Below are 14,671 nucleotides of genomic sequence, written 5' to 3'. Positions count from 1 at the left end.
GTTGCCGAATTGTACTTTCCAGGCACTTAGTACAGTGCTCTGCACACAGTAAGCGCTCAGTAAATACGACTGAATGAGTGAATCACCTATGCATTTAGTTCTGTACCCCCTAAGTACTTGATAATCACCCCGCCCTCAGCCCCACAGCTCTTGTGTCCATATCCTTATACTCTGCCATTTCCCATATTTATAATTTATTTTAATATCAGTCTCCCCGTCTAGACTGTAAACTCCTTTTGGGCAGGGATTGTGTTTACCAACTCTGTTGTTTTGTACTTTCCCAAAAGCTTAGTACAGTGCGCTGCATCCAGTAAATACCAAATAAATACCATTGATTGATGACTGACCATTCAAGTTTTAAATATTTTTAGGTCGTTCTCCCTGGTTAGGGTGTAAGCTCCTTGTTGGTAGGAAATGTGACACTTGGTTATTCTGTACTTTCCAAGCACCCAATACAGTGCACCACACAAAGTGTATGCTCAATAAATGCTGCTGCTACTACTACTATTAATAATAATAATAATGATGGCATCTGTTAAGTGTTTACTGTGTGCAAAGCACTGTTCAAAGTGCTGGAGAAGATACAAGGTGATCAGATTGTCCCACGTTGGGCTCACAGTCTTCATCCCCATTTTACAGATGAGGTAACTGAGGCACAGAGAAGTGAAGTAATTTGCCCAAAGTCAAACAGCTGACCTCTGACTCCCAAGCCCGGGCTCTTTCCATCGAGATTTCTCTCCTTCTCTACTACTATTGCAGTTACTACTACTACTATTGGTACACTACTGCTTCTACAACTACTGGTAGAGAACAGTGCTCAGCACTTAGAACAGTGCTTTGCACATAGTAAGCTCTTAACAAATGCCATCATTATTATTAGTGGAAAGAGCCCAGGCTTGGGAGATCATGGGTTCTAATCCCAGCTCTGCCACTTGTCTGCTGTGTGACCTTGTGCAAATCACTTCTCTTATCTGTTCCCTCATCTGTAAAATGGGGATTAAGACTTTAAGCCCCATGTGGGGCAACCTGATTACCTTGTATCTACTCCAGTACTTAGAACAGTGCTTGGCACATAGTAAACGCTTAACAAATGCCATCATTTTTTTTTGATGGATAGGATCTCTACCATCATTAACATCATCATTGATAATGAAGGACAGATATCTTCATCCCGAAGCACATATACGTATATATGGATAAGCATCATTTAGCTAATAAATTTATTAAGAGGCCATAAGGATTTCCATTCTTGTATGTTCCTAGATAAAAAAAAGTCTGTATGGGAAGGGAGTGGGCTTTTTTTTGCACCCTGTCACGATGCTAAAAAGCTCTACATTCTAATGTCATTTTTTCCTTTATAATACTGTATTTTCATCAGATCGTGTCTTACAATTAGCAGGGCATGTGTGGATATTGTATTGTCTGCCAGGCCTGCGGATTTGAAAACGATGTTATTAATGGTGTCATTTCACCTGTGGTGGAGTGTGGACTCAAAGAATAAAAACATCTATAGAAAACACAGCTCACATTTCTCCCATTTTCCAATTGAGTTAAAAAGATACAATCTAACCTTTAAATCAGTATTGCATTTGCCACTCTCAAAGAATACATAAGGTTAAGCAAAGATTTGTTCTTTTTGAAAAGGTATTTTAATTCAATTTTCTGTGTCGTGAAAGCATCATCATTGTGGATAACAATGATTATAATGGTTTGTTTAATTGCTTTAATACATTAGGCGATTAATTTCCATTTAGTGTTGAGCAAACTCAGAAACTGTTTCTCAAAGAAAAGAGGCAATGAAGCCTTTTAGCTCAAAACCCTGGAACTGCAGGTCCTCTTTTAATCGTGTTAAGCAAATTCACCTGGAGAACTTGCATTTGAGATGAGACTATTTATAATTACTCTCTAATAGAGTTAATTGGAAAATAAATATGGATAATGATAGAGAAACAGAATCCCTAGGACCTCACTGCTTTTTCAAATGTTCACACAAAGAAATTCTGGGGAAATGGGTGCCACACCTCAGAAGAAAGAATCAGAAACTCTGCTCCCTTGACTAACCAGGTGAAAAGAGATCTCAGGAGCCTAAGGACAGAAATACTCCTTCAATTTTCAGTGAATGATTTTTACTGTAGAAAATCAGAAAGAAACTCGATGCAGAAAGAGGAATAAGAATCTGAATATGAAAAAGCTGGACACCGCGATCCTTTTCTTTTAAGTGTGATCCAGAAATAGTGAGTTACAGTGGGACTTACTATCTGTGCTGCATCCCACATTGAAAAAAGATGGGAGAACATGATAAAAGTGATAGTGATAAAAATACGATTTTTATGCTTCCAAATAGCCACAAAATTTCCCCAAGTTTCTCCTGGTGTGGAAATAGGGAATCTTGCCATTCTTTTATTTGATCCATCAAAACCAGATGTCAGCTTGGCCAATTGCATTACAAATCAATTGTATTTAGTGAGTGCTTACTGTGGGCAGAGCACTGTAGCACTGTGGGCAGTGCTTGGGAGAGGATAATCATCATCATCATCATCAATCGTAGTTATTGAGTGCTTACTATGTGCAGAGCACTGTACTAAGCGCTTGGGAAGTACAAATTGGCAACATATAGAGACAGTCCCTACCCAACAGTGGGCTCACAGTCTAAAAGGGGGAGACAGAGAACAATATAACAGAGTTGGTAGGCATGTTTCCTTCCCCAAATGAGCTTACAGTCTAGAGTGGGAGGCAGACAATATCAAGAAATTAAATTATGGGTATATACGTAAGTGCTATGGGGCTGAGGGAGGGGTGAATAAAGGGTGAAAATTGTAGTGCAAGGGCAACACAGTAGGGAGTGGGAGAAGAGGAAATGAGGGCTTAGTTTGGGAAGGCCTCTTAGAGGAGATGTGTTTCTAAGACTTTGAGGTTGGGGAGAGTGACCATCTATTTTCTAGGGGGAGGGAGGAAGACCCAAGCCAGAAGCAGGACTATAAGCTCGTTGTGGACAAGGAATGTGTCTTTTTGTTGTTGTATTCAACTCTCCTAAGTGCTTAGTACAGTGCTATGCACACAATACATACTCAATAAATATGATTGACCGAGTGACTGAGTGATTGACTTGGGTGAGGGGCCAGTCGTGAGGTAGAGGAGATCAAGGTACAGTGAATAGGTTAACATTAGAAGAGTTGAGATTGTTGTCTGGGTTGTAGTAGGAGTCAGAGGTCATGGGTTCAAATCCTGGCTCTGCCAATTGTCAGCTGTGTGACTTTGGGCAAGTCACCTAACTTCTCTGTGCCTCAGTTACCTCATCTGTAAAATGGGGATTAAGATTGTGAGCCCCTGTGGGACAACCTGATTACCTTGTATCCTCCCCAGTGCTTAGAACAGTGCTTTGCACATAGTAAGCACTTAATAAATGCCATTAAAAAAATCAGGGAGGTAAGATAGTAACAATAATAACTAACATACTTGTTAAGTGCTTACTATGTGTCAAACACTGTTCTAAGAGAATAAATGCAGACCCAGAACTGAGTCTTGAGTGATTTTCACAGTTAAGGGGTGGGAGGCAGAGGAGGATTCTGCAAAAGAGACTGAGAATGAGCGGCCAGAGAGATAGGAGGAGAACCAGGAGAGGACAGTGTCAGTGAGCCAAGGCTAGGTCATGTTTCCAGGAGAAGTGGATTGTCAACAGATTTCAAACTGACTTTAAAATTTGACTCACATCCACAATTTCCTGTATCAAGCACCTATTGGTATATTGGGCACTAACTTTAGATCATCATTCCTTCTCTTCCTCCTTTGCCAAAAAATGAGAAATGGGAAAAATGGAATCAACTTTGGCCATCCAAGAAGCCTAGGATTGTTTGGTGATAGGCATCAGAGAAAGCAGGAGTGGTTAGTGCAAAAGTTACAAGATAGGTCTATGCATCTTGAATAAGAAAAAAGATATAATAGAAAGCAACAGAGATGTCTTAGATTGAAATAGAGTTTGGGCCTGGGTGCCAGAGGACTTATTTAGTAATAATTATGGTAGTTAAACACTTACTATGTGCCAAGCCACCTCTCGTGGTGGCACCTGGAGAGTTTCTAGTCCTCTACCAGTCTTGACTGGGAGGGAGAGTCAAGCAGAGGCCTACCCGTTCCATTCCTAGCTTGGGCAGTGGCTAGCGAGTGGAAAGCAATCTGCTACAAGTCAAAACTCACCTGTGCTGGGCAGCAGCAGCATGGGAGAGAGTTGAGGGTGGAGACTCAGGTTTACTGCGCAGAAGGAGGCAATGGTAAACTGTTTCCGTATTTTTGCCGAGAAAACTCTATGGATATACTACCAGAACGATTCTCAAGGAGGTGGGGCGTTATGGGAGAGAGGCGTCCATGGTGTCGCTATGGGTCGGACATGACTTGACAGTGTAAGACAAAAAGAACAATGTGCCAAGCACTGTTCTAAGCACTGGGGTAGACAGACGTTAATCAGTTAGGACAGAGTCCCTGTCCCTCAAGGCGCTCACACCCTTAAACTTCATTTTACAGAGGAGGTAACTGAGGGCCAGAGAAGAGCCAGATTTAGAGCCCAGGTCTTCTTGACTCCCAGGCCTGTGCTCTATTCACTAAGCCATGCTGCTTCTCTTTTTGTTTTTATGGTATTTGTTTGAAGCACTTACTTCATGTCAAACACTGTTCTAAGGTCTGGGTTAGACACAAGTTGATAAGGTTGGACACAATCCTTGTAGGAGGGAGAACAGGAGAACTTTGGCACAGAGAAGTTAAGTGACTTGCCCAAGTTCACACAGCAAGCAATTGGCAGAGCTGGGACTAGAACCCAGGTCCTCTGACTCCCAGGCCTATGCTCTTTCCATTAGGACATGCTGCTTCTCTGCCACTTGTTTGCTGCATGACCTCGGGCTGGTCACATCACTTTTCTGTGCCTCAGTTCCCTAATCTGTAAAATGATGATTAAGACTGTGAGTCCCATGTGGGACATGGACTGTGTCCAACCTGATTCTCTTGTATCTGCCCCAGTGCTTAGTACAGTAAATGCAGAACAAATACCATAAAAATGGAATATATAAACATACAAATGTATACCACTCGGTTCATGTTCCCCACTCCTCAAGAACCTCCAGGGGTTGCCCACTCACCTCCATATCAGAAAAAAGTCTCCTTACCCTGAACTTTAAAGCACTCAATCAGTTTGCCCCCTCCTATTTCACCTCACTGATTTCCTACTATAATCCAGTCCACAAACTTCAGTCCTCTAATGCCAACCTCCTCACTGTACCTTGACCTTGACTATAGCACAGCTGACCCCTTGCCCTCATCCTCCCTGTGGTCTCAAACACCTTCCTTCTTCACATATGACAGACCACCCATCGCCCAACTTTCAAAGCATTATTAAAATTACATCTCCTCCCAGAGGCCTTCCTTGACTTAAGCCCTCATTGCCCCTATTTTCTCTCCCTCCTGGGTCACCTTTCCATTCAGATCTGCACACTTTTAGCACTTGATAGTAACCTATGTACAAATCTGTAATTTAATGTCTGTCTCCCCTTCTAGATTGTAAACTGCCTGTGAGCAGGGAACATGTCTATCAACTCTGTTGTTTTGTACTCTCCCAAGCATTTAATACAGTGCTCTGCACACAGTAAATTCTTAATAAATGCGATTGATCGATATATATGCATAAACACTGAGGATTGGAATGAAATAGATAAGGGCTAAGGGTGGCTTTTGAGTTGATGAGATTGGGCTGTTGGGAATAATCAAGGCACCCTTCCTGGAGGTTGTGATTTTCAGGAGGGCTTTGACGATGGAGAGATGTGGATTTTCCAGATTTGCAGGGATAGGGAGTTCCGGGCCAGGGGAACAGAGGAGTCAGAGGTAAGAGAGAAAATGGTGAGGTGCAGTTAATAATAATAATAATAATGATGATGGCATTTATTAAGTGCTTACTATGTGCAAAGCATTGTTCTAAGCACTGGGGAGATTACAAGGTGATCAGGTTGTCCCACTTGGGACTCACAGTCTTAATCCTCATTTTACAGATGAGGTAACTGAGGCACAGAGAAGTTAAGTGACTTGCCCAAAGTCACACAGCTGACAGTTGGCGGAGCTGGGATTTGAACCCATGACCTCTGACTCCACAGCCCGTGCTCTTTCTACTGAGCCATGCTGCTTCTCTAAGTTTAGAAGGTTAGTGTGGATGCAGCCAAATGGGAAGCTGGGAAGTATCAGGTGAAGAGAACAGATAATGCTAGATGGGGAGAGCTGGTGAAAAAGGTTGGCAGCTTGGAACAAGTGTAGTAACCGGGCATGCCCAGTGGTTTTAGTGTATTAAGTAACAAAAGTAATTGAACACTGAAATGTCTATCAACTGTTTGGAAGGAAAAGCCTCAAAAGGATTAGATCTTAAATTTCCAAAGTTACACTGCAATACTGGTAAGTCGTCCAATGTTCTGTTTGGCTGCTGTATGGATTATGGACATTTCATGCTGTTTCTAAAGATGGTTCTGGAGTAGAATGATAGTTCCTGGTGGAGGGGGTCTTAACTGATGGAAAGCAAAGTATTTGATCAATCAATCAGTTGTATTTATTGAGCGCTTAGTGTGTGTAGAGATTGTACTAAATTTGATCAATCAATCAGTTGTATTTATTGAGTGCTTAGTGTGTGTAGAGATTGTACTAAACACTAGGGAGAGTACAACACAATAAGACGACAGACACATTCCCTGCACACAGTGAGTTTACAGTCTAGAGGGGGAGACACACAACATTATAAATAAATAAATTATGGATATGTACATAAGTGCTGTGGGGCTGGAGGCGGGAGGGTGGTGAATTAGAGGAGCAAGTTGGGCAGATGCAGAAGGGAGTAGGAGAAAAGAAAATGAGGGCTTAGGGAAAGCCTCTTGGAGGAGATGTGCTTTTAATAAGGCTTTGAAGGTGGGGAGAGTAATTTTCAGATACGAAGAGGGAAATTGTTCCAGGCCAGAGGCAGGAGGCAGGTGAGAGGTCAGCGACGAGATAGACGAGATAGAGGTACAGTGAGTAGGTTGGCATTAGAGGAGCCAAGTGGGTGGGTTGGCTTCTAGAATGGAGAGTAGCGAGGTGAGGTAGGAGGGGGCAAGGTGATTGAGTGCCTTTAAGCCAATGGTGAGGTGTTTCTGTTTGATGTGGAGGCGGATGGGCAACCACTGGAGCTTCTTGAGGAGTGGGGAAACATAGCCTGAACGTTTTTGTAGAAAAATATTTGGGGCAGCAGAGTGAAGTATGTACTAGAGGGGAGAGAGACAGGAGGCAGGGAGGTTAGCAAGGAGGCCTATGCAGTAATCAAGGCAGGATAGGATAAGTGTTTGTATTAACATGGTAGCAGTTTGGATGGAGAGAAAAGCATGGAGTTTTGCAGTGTTGTGAAGTTTAAACTGACAAGATTTAGTGATAGATCTAATATGTGGTTTGAATAAAATAGGGAAGTCAAGGATAATGCCAAAGTTACGGGCTTGATGGTGGTGCCGTCTACAGTGAGGGGAATGTCACGGGGAGGACAGGGTTTGGGTGGAAAGATAAGGAGTTCTGTTTTGGACATGTTATGTTTGAGGTGCCAGAAGGACAGCCAAATAATAATAATAATAATAATGGTAGTTGTTAAGCACTTACTATGTGCAGGCATTGTACTAATTACTGGGGTTGGATATAAGCAAATCAGGATGGGCATAATCCCTGTCCCAGATGGGGCTCACAGTCTCAATCCCAACTTTACAGATGAGGTAACTGAGGCCCAGAGAATTGAATTGACTTGCCCAAGGTCACACAGCCAACAAGCGATGGATCTGGGATTAGAACCCATGACCTTCTGACTCCCAGACCAGTGCTCTATCCATTATAACATGCTGCTTCTCACAGTAGAGATGTCTTGGAGGCAGGAGGAAATGTGAGACTGCAGAGAGCGAGAGAGATCAGGGTTAGAGATGTAGATTTAGGAATCATCCACATAGAGGTGGTAGTTGAAGCCCTGGGAGTGAATGAGTTCTCTGAGGGAGTGGGTGTCGAGGGAGAATAGAAGGGGAACCAGAACTGAACCCTGAGGGAACCCCAGAGTTAGGGAGTGGGAAGCAGAGGAGGAGCCCACTAGAGAGACTAAGAATGAGTGACCAGAGAGATCAGCGGAGAACCAGGAGAGGACACTGTCGGTGAAGCCGAGGTGAGGTAATGTTTCCAGGAGAAGGCAGTGGTTGAAAATTTTGAAGGCAACTAAGAGGGTGAGGAGGATGAGGGTGGAGTAGAAACCACTGGAATTGGCAAGGAGATCATTTTTGACCTTTGAAAAGGTGGTTTCTGTTGGAAACAAGGGTATGGAAGCCAGATTGGAGGGGATCAAGGAGAGGAATTTGAGACAGCAGGAGTAGACTACTCGCTCAAGGAGTTTAGAGAGGAATGGTAGGAGGGAGATGGGGAAATAGTTGAAGGGAGCTGTGGGGTTAGGATAGAGGAGACATGAGCATGTTTGAAAGCAGTGGGGGAGAATTCATTGGAGAGCAAACAGTTGAAATTACAGATGAAATTACAGCATCTATACATACAGCGTCTTGTTGGAACTGAACACCAGGGAATTGTGAAAGTCATCATCATTTTTGAGGATGATGTAAACATTCCAGGGTATGGTACTGTGTGGACAAGGACACGTTACTGAAGCATCTTGGGAGAGTGAGCAGTAACACAGCTATTTCTCCTTCAGATATGATGGGTCCAAGCTCAGTGATGCCTTCTCCCCTGAAGTTGGTGTCCAATACTTACCCAAGCCCTGAGAAGGCCATAGTGACCTTTGTTTTGTGTCTTTATATTGTCTTCGTGTTTTGTTTCAGCTCTCCTGCTGGGTCAGTTATGAGACATCTCTACCCATTTTTTATTTTTCAGTTGTGAGGTCCCAGAAGGACAGGAACTGAGTCTAAATTCCCACCCATGTTTTCTTTCCCAGTACTTAGTGCTTAATAAATACTACTGCTACTTTAAGAAGAACTCTGCTACAGGTAGTGTATTTTCCCAAGAGCTTAGTATGGTGCACAGCACATCGTAAGCACTCAATAAATACCATTGATGATGTTAACACGTATAAATTATAAACCAAACTAAATAGCATCAACCCACCCTCCACACTTATGATGTGAATGCAGCACATTTCATTACTTATTCAGCTCTTACAGGTTATGTCCTTTTTCTTCCTCCTACTTCTGCTATATGTACATAATATCTGCCTGCCTGTCTCGCTCCATTAGACTGTAAGTACTTAGTGGGTCGCTTTGTACTGAGAAGTAGGTGTTCAGTATAAAACAATTGATTGACTGACTTGCTAGCTCCACTCGCTAAGGTCAAGGATTAATCCAGATGTGTTCAAGCCACATGTTTAAGGGGGAAAGAAAGAACAAAGTGAAACAACCAGGACTGTGGAGGCTGGGCAGATTTGTGCTGAAACAACTTCTTTTCCCCTGGAATCATTGCAAGCCTATTAAGGAAAATGGCTTTTTATTACCATCTTTTGCCCCAGCTTTCTAAGAAAGAAGACATTATGCATGGCATCTGATGGCTTTTCTGCCAGCCCACCCTGACTTTTCAACCAGAGGAATGCAATTTCCTGACATTCAATTTTATTTATCGCTTCTTGAAATGATTTTACTAAATAACATTTGAGAGTCAAATGTTGCCTGCGTCCTCTTGCATTCTCAGAACATTTTGTAATATGCGTGGCATATGCTAACCCGAGTAGCATCTCCATAGCCCTAGAGCGCAAGGCTACATGATAGATTGATTGGGTCCAAGATCAGTTTATTAACCTTTCCATAATGGAGTAGGTTTTGGGGGAGTTTGTTTTCTTTCTGAATCGGGTAGTAATGCAGAGTTGTTAACTAGAAAAATAACTCAAAGTGCTTTCCCATGGCATGACACTATTATCTTCCAACAACAGTTCCAACATTACACATCACCTCAGAAAATACATTAAACTGTAATACAACAGATGGTCTTCTGTTGTTCATTGGTTTTCAGTTTGGGGCTAATATGGTTTTTCAATCTGATTACCGAGATCCACAGCGCACTACTGGTGTTTACATTCAAGAGGTACATGGATGGAAAAAAATGACTGTAGGAATAACGATACAGAAATCGATGGTGGGGGAAGATGTCAAGGTGGAGGAGGTTTCTCTGTACATCCATACATATGCTCAGGCTTTCATATTAGCTGCTGGGGATTGAATAACATGATCCCTTTAATGTCTTAGGCTTGACACTGACGTAGCAGGTGGCTGTATGATCTGTTCATCCAGCAATGCTAATCATTTATCGTGAATTATGTATCTGTTTACTTACACTGACGTGACACATATATCTTGGCTCTGTGTCACCATGATTATAAAACTCTCTGAGGAACCAATGAGAGACCTCTAAGAAGAGAGTCTGAGGACATCCCTTTCTCTGTAGTTAGGGCTTCCTGCATGAAAACAAGAATAAGTATCCTTAATTACTATTCAACTATTCTGAAGGATGCTGACCAAGTGGATCTTGCAGCTCACAAATGAAGAAAGTTAATCACACAGTGACTATTAGGTGTGTTGTTGAATAAGTGCTAAGCTATTCAATTCACAGATTAGTTACAGTCTGTCCCCTCCCTGACTTTCCCGTCATTGTGAATGGCACTACCATCCTTTCTGTCTCACAAGCTCGCAACCTTGGTATCATCCTTGACTCCGCTCTCTCATTCACCCCACACATCCAATACGTCACCAAAACCTGCCGGTCTCACCTTCACAACATCTCCAAGATCCACCCTTTCCTCTCCATCCAAACCTCTACTCTGCTGGTTCAATCTCTCATCCTAGCCCGACAGGATTACTGCATCAGCCTCCTTTCTGATCTCCCATCCTCCTGTCTCTCCCCACATCAGTCTATACTTCACTCTGCTGCTCGGATTATCCTTCTACAGAAACAGTCTGGGCATGTCACTCCCCTCCTCAAAAATCTCCAGTGGTTGCCTATCCATCTTCACATGAAGCAAAAACTCCTCACTATCGGCTTCAAAGCTCTCCATCACCTCGCCCCCTTCTACCTCACCTCCCTTCTCTCCTTCTACATCCCAGGCTGCACCCTCCGCTCCTCTGCCGCTGTGCCTCGTTCTCGCCTGTCCCGCCGTTGACCCCTGGCCCATGTCCTACCCCTGGCCTGGAATGCCCTCCCTCCTCTCATCCGCCAAACTAGCTCTCTTCTTGCCTTCAAAGCCCTACTGAGAGCTCACCTCCTCCAGACTAGCTCCCCCTTTTCCTCTGCTCCCCCTCCCCTCACCTTCACCCCCACCCCCTCCCTCTGCCCTACCTCCTTCCCCTCCCCACAGCACTTGTGTATATTTGTACATATTTATTACTCTATTTTATTAATGATGTGTATATAGCTATAATTCTATTTACCTATTCTGATGGTAATGACACCAGGCTACTTGTTTTGTTTTGTTGTCTGTCTCCTCCTTCTAGACTGTGAGCCCGTTGTTGGGTAGGGACCATCTCTATATGTTGCCGATCTGTACTTCCCAAGCACTTGGTACAGTGCTCTGCACACAGTAAGCGCTCAATAACTACGATTGAATGAATGAATGAATGAATGAATGAATGAATGAAGTACCTTGCTCAAGGACATAAAGCAGAAAAGTTACGGAACCGAAATTAGACTTTAGGTGTTTTGGAGAGACTGCTGTGAGGGAGTTAGGGAACCTTCTTTCAACACTGAACTTATAACACACGATGCAATTTTGGAAGAAACGGTTATGCTTGTTCACAAGGTGTGGGTATTATAGTGCAAGACTTCCTTAACACAGGGTTTATCATGAACATAATCCCTGAATTTTTGAAGAACCAAGGCAATAAGAGCTCGATAAGTAGAACTTAGGAGTAAAGGGCAGCCATCACCTAGGAGATGAGCCACGCTTTGCGGTTCCAGAGAGCATACAGAAATCTACCTTCCCAGCTTGAAAGATGTAGAGCCCAGAACAGGCCTGACTTGAGCCTGCACTGGGAAATCTGTCCTCGTAGCACTACGGATCTCCTTTCCTTTCGGTTGTTCAATCGACTCCATTTTTCTTTCTCTGTCCACCTGCCCTCCCAAGCTCTAGATTTCGGGGTCCTATGGGACAGAGGCTGGCTTTGAATCAATATCCTTGTATTTGTCCCCAGGGTTCAATGCACTGCTCAATGTTTTTTAAACACTTAGTAAATGCCATTACTGCTGGTGCTATGAATAGTACTACTGCTTCTATTAATATGCCCATTGATTGAAGTGTCGATAGGGGAGTTGTATTTCAGTTTTCAGTTAAAGAATTGTGGGATTTGTTAAGCGCCAACTGTGTCCCAGGCACTGTACTAAGCGCTGGGGCAGAAATGTGAAAATCAAGTCAGACACAGTCCCCATTCCACATGGGGTTCACGGTCTAAGCGGGAGGGAGAACAATTATTGAATCCCCATTTTACAGATGAGGAAGCCGAACCCCAGAGCAGTTGAGCGACTTGTCCAAGGTCACACAAACAGCAAGTGGCTGAGCCGAGATGAGAACCCAGGGCTCCTGGCTTCTTATCAGAGTTGGAGTTGGAGACCTAGGCATCTTAGCAGTTGGAAAAAAGGTCATAGTTTCTGAAGTTTCAAATTAGGGGCTTGTCATTTCAAAGCATTTTTAAGAAAATAGGTGCCAAATTTAGACAACTGTTACTTTGTCAGTAGGAAAGAGGATCTATGGACTTTCAGTCTGCTTATTCCTCTCTTCCAAAAAATACAGAGGCCAGTTAGTGGCAGGTTTATTGTGGGATGAGGAGAGAAAATCACTTTTGATGACCTGTAGCTTCCTGTTTCTATGGTATTTTTTTCCTCTTCTGGGTAAAGGACACAGTCTATTAAAATCTATAATGCTTTCAAGCTGTAATTTCATTCCAGGCCACATAGATGACAGGAGACTGGGAGTTGCTGAGGTGTGGAATCTTGTTAAACTGAGTGCCAGGTAATAAAAAACGGAATTTGCAACTCTACTATAAAGAAGTTTCAGTTTTCCATCCCATTACTTTGTTTAATAGGTATCATCCCATTGGCTAGCTGACTAGGGCTATAAAATCTAGCCTGACTTAGAAATGAAGAGGTCATTTGTGTCCCTGTCTTTTCGCAGTCAGACCTTTCCTTTCCTTCAGGTAGTTCACGTGAGGCACAGCCTTGCTTCTGGGCCATCTTGTGATCCCAACTGTGTTTTCCCAGTGCCCCTGGAGCCCCGTGCCGCCTTGCCTTTCATTCAAACACCTCCTGTTCAATCCAACATCTCCCTTGGATGGCTTCCAACAAGGGCCCCTCTGGGCTAGAATTCACGGCATCCTTTGCCCTTCCTTCCGTGCCGGAGAGAATCAAGGGGACTCAACTGTTGCTGCCTCCAAACTCATGTTTGAAATTCTCAAGGTGGAAGGGCAGTGGTCACTCTCAGCAGTTGGGGAAGCCTAAGGCCAATGGGGAAGCATGATTGGATTGCCAATCGAGCAACCATTTCAAGCAGAGTAGACTTTGGAGAGCTGTATTATTCCCACTTATAAAAGGCAATCATTAATTGGAGATTTATGAGGGGACATGGCAGAGGGATAGGCTATTTAAATCACCATGACTCCCATCGTTTTAGCCATTTAAACTACACAAGACAACGATTGGAAATTCTCAATTCAGCAGAAATGTGCCTTCCCTTCTTAGAGTGATGGCAAAACAGTCTGGTCTGGTCCACCTCTTATATTTAGCAAATTATTCATGTCCTTTGTGGTTGCCCCCAAAATGTTTGGCTTTCATCTGAAAGACAAACATTAAATATAAAGACATAATTAGAAACTTGATGAGAATTCATTAAAATCATAATTTCTTTAGAATCTTATCTAATTAATTAAGCTGCTCAGAAATGTCTTTAAAATTTGAATTGCCATCATTTCATTAATTTAGATAAAAGAAAACCTTTAGTGTTTAAATATGACACTTGTGCTGAGAATTCTGATAAGTCACTGTATCTATTGTTTGTGTATTCATCCCCGGAAGATAAAGGGGAAAAAAAAAATCTTGGCTAAAAGCATTTCAGACTGGTGATTTGCATGCCAACTTTTTCCATTTCTGCCAAGTGGTGGTTTTCAGAACTACTTATTATCCAGAATATCCACATGATATTCATAGGAACATTGCCAGATGCTTACTGACAGGGATGGCGAGGGAGGAAGGATTTCTGGATTCTGTTTACGCTCTATTTCCTATAGTATTTTGGACAAGTTAGCTTCATCTCCTCATAGCTCTTTCCATGAAAATCTTTGAGAGATGATACTGAACAGTTTTACCCACCTGATTTGATTCATTTCACTTTCACAAATGCCTTTAATAGACAGGCTCTGGCTGATAAATATTGTTGGCTGATTAATGTTTGGTACTTATCGGCAAGATTGTGAAACAGATATCTTACTAAGAAAAAATAAACAAACAAAAAAACAGATGACATTCTAAAAAGGTAAACATCAAGCCTCCTAGGAATTAGAATAGAAAGTATTAAGAAATATTGATTAAATTCAAGGAAAAAAAACAACATGATAAAATGCAGCAGTTTCTGTGCCAAAAGACACTCAATAAATGCTAGTCAATGATGATGATGTATTTTTAG

General features: G+C 42.6%; 1 protein-coding gene and 1 non-coding gene across 2 annotated transcripts in view; both read left to right on the top strand.

Moving 5' to 3' along the window:
- The window catches only part of CDH8 (cadherin 8), a 429,973-nt gene that overhangs the window by 306,638 nt on the left and 108,664 nt on the right, over positions 1–14,671 (top strand). The gene's annotated exons all lie outside the window — the stretch shown is intronic.
- LOC119920677 lies at positions 4,046–4,181 on the top strand. The gene has a single exon (XR_005448407.1). It is a non-coding gene; the product is annotated as a small nucleolar RNA SNORA7 (small nucleolar RNA).

The sequence above is a fragment of the Tachyglossus aculeatus genome, chromosome X1 (genome assembly GCF_015852505.1).
Source record: "Tachyglossus aculeatus isolate mTacAcu1 chromosome X1, mTacAcu1.pri, whole genome shotgun sequence".
Lineage (NCBI taxonomy): Eukaryota > Metazoa > Chordata > Mammalia > Monotremata > Tachyglossidae > Tachyglossus > Tachyglossus aculeatus.
The sequence above is the reverse complement of the archived record's forward strand: the minus strand, read 5'-3'. Positions and strand labels throughout refer to the sequence as shown.